Below are 2,671 nucleotides of genomic sequence, written 5' to 3'. Positions count from 1 at the left end.
AAAAAGAAAAAGAAAAAGAAAAAAAGCATATGGGTGTTCTTTGGTGTGTGTGTGTGTTCTTACTAGCTAAGTGCCCCACCCCATCACTTTTAATTTTGCCATTAAGTTATCCCATTAAGACTAAGTCATCCAGGTTGGCCCTAAAATCACTGTAGACAGTGATCTTGAATTTGTGATCCTCTGGCCTCGGCATAGATCAGGACAAAAGCATAGAACAGAGCAAGCATACAATGGTGGTCCAGGAGGACTTCCCTGAAGAAGCCCCATTTCATCAAGGAGCTGAGGGAGAAAGTCATATACCAGGGAATAAGGAACTAGAGGGGGAAATGGGTGTGGGGATGGAGATACTGGGGTGGGAGTTGACCCAATGTCTGAAGGGACTTGGCTTTTCTCCAAAACGGGCTGGGATGTCTTGTGATGGTTTGGAGAGGAGAGATGCGATCTAACTCCTAGGAAAGAATCACTGTCTACTGTGACGAGGGGACTGCAAAGAGCCGGGCGAGGGGACTGCAAAGAGCCGGGCAGAGGCAGATAATTTGGAGCCTGTGGTCCTTACCCTATTCAGGCTCCAGATGGCGGGGGGGGGGGGGGGCACCTGGGTGCAGGGGAGGTCGGGGGTAACAGTCCCTTCTTAGATGTATTTAGATGCAAATCTGAACCAAGTCCATGTTAATGTCAAAGTGCACTTCCTAAAATTAAGTTGATAAGCCGCAACTGCATCAATATGGAAAACTCACATGGTTCAAGGGACACCAGAAGGAAAATGAAAAAAACAAGCCACAGAATCAGAGACAAATATTTATAAAGTCTATGTCTGGCAAAGGATTTGAATCTAGAATATACAAAGAACTCTTGCAAGTCAATAATAACAATTCAAACTACCCAACTCAAAATCAGCTGGAAGATCTGGCTGATGCCCCTATGTATATATTAGCACAGCTAATAAGCACATAAAAAGATGGTCGACTTCATTAGTCATCAGGAAAATGCAGATTATGACCACAACATGATACTACTTCATGCCCACTAGAATGGCTGTAATCAGAAAGACAGACAATACCAAATGTTGGCAAGGGTGTGCAGAAACGGGAATCCTCATATATTGGTAATGGGAATGAACATTTCTAAAAACAGTTTTTGCAGTTTCTTAAAAAGATAAACACAAATTTCCTATACAACCCAGCAATTATTCCACTCTAGTTATCTACCCAAGAGAAATGCAAACAGACATCCACACAAAGACTTGTGCATAAATGTTCATAGCGGCCCTATTCATAACAGCCCCAAAGTGGAGACAATCCAGTTGTCAATCAAAACCACAATGGAATGCTATTCACCAGCAGAAAGGAAGGAAACACGGATGCAAGTACAACATGGGCTTCTCCCCAAAAGACATTATGCTCCGTGGAAGAAGCCAGACACAAAGGACCAACCCCACATAGCACGGCTTTATTTACAGGAAACAACCAGAAGAGGCAAATCTACACAGGCACCGGTTCCCTCAGCTGGGGCGGGAGCCCAGATCACTTGTAAACAGGCTCTAGAAGTGAGATGGAGCCTCTTACTGAACGGATAAAAGTGGTCCAAAATGAGACAGGATATGTTGGTGATTAAATTTTTAAGACTTACCATTTTAAACTATCTCCATGCATGTGTGTGCATGCATGGACTGTGTTGTGTGTGGAGGGAGCATATGCACATGAGTGCAGTTGCTGGTGGAAGTAAGAGGCTCATAGTCCCCTGAAGCAGGGGAACAGGCAGTTGTGAGCCTCCAGATGGGAATGCTGGGAACTGAACTCTTGGGTCCATCTGCCAGAGCTACACCACGTGCTTTTAACCACTGAACAATCTCTCCAGCTCCAAGCAGTAGGAGAAGGAGAATATTTTTTTAAAAGAGTTATTTATTTATTTTATGTATATGAGTACACACTGTAGCTGTACAGATGTCTCAAAAAAAAAAAAAAAAAAAAAAAAGCGTGTGCCACTATGCCCAGCTATGAACTTCTGATTCTCCTGCCTCTCCCCCTCAAGGGTTGAGATTGGCAGGGTTGTGCCATGATGCCCACATATCTATCTCTGCATCTCTCCCTCTCAAGAAAGGGTCTTACTATGTAACTCTGGCTACTCTGGAACTCCCTAGTCCAAGCTGGCCTCTCATTTTTTTTTTTTTTGAAGCACATTTCATCAGAAATGTGCCCAGCCAGATATTTAACCCATAGCATTCTATGAAGTATCTCCTTTTAGTTAACATTAGTAAACTCTTTCTTTTTTTTTTTTTTTTTAGATTTTTTTATTTATTATATGTAAGTACACTGTAGGTGTCTCCAGACACTCCAGAAGAGGGCATCAGGTCTTGTTATGGATGGTTGTGAGCCACCATGTGGTTGCTGGGATTTGAACTCTGGACCTTCAGAAGAACAGTCGGGTGCTCTTACCCACTGAGCCATCTCACCAGCCCATTAGTAAACTCTTGCCATCCATCTCAACTCTCCTGAATTTGATCCCCTTGAAAAATCCAGGCATGGATGAGAAGTTATTTAAAAACTTTTTTTTTTTTTTTTGGTATTTTTGAGACAGGGTTTCTCTGTGTAGCCGTGGCTGTCCTGGAACTCACTCTGTAGACCAGGCTGGCCTTGAACTCAGAAATCTGCCTGCCTCTGCCTCCCAAGTG

Source organism: Mus pahari, chromosome 6 (genome assembly GCF_900095145.1).
Source record: "Mus pahari chromosome 6, PAHARI_EIJ_v1.1, whole genome shotgun sequence".
Lineage (NCBI taxonomy): Eukaryota > Metazoa > Chordata > Mammalia > Rodentia > Muridae > Mus > Mus pahari.
The sequence above is the reverse complement of the archived record's forward strand: the minus strand, read 5'-3'. Positions refer to the sequence as shown.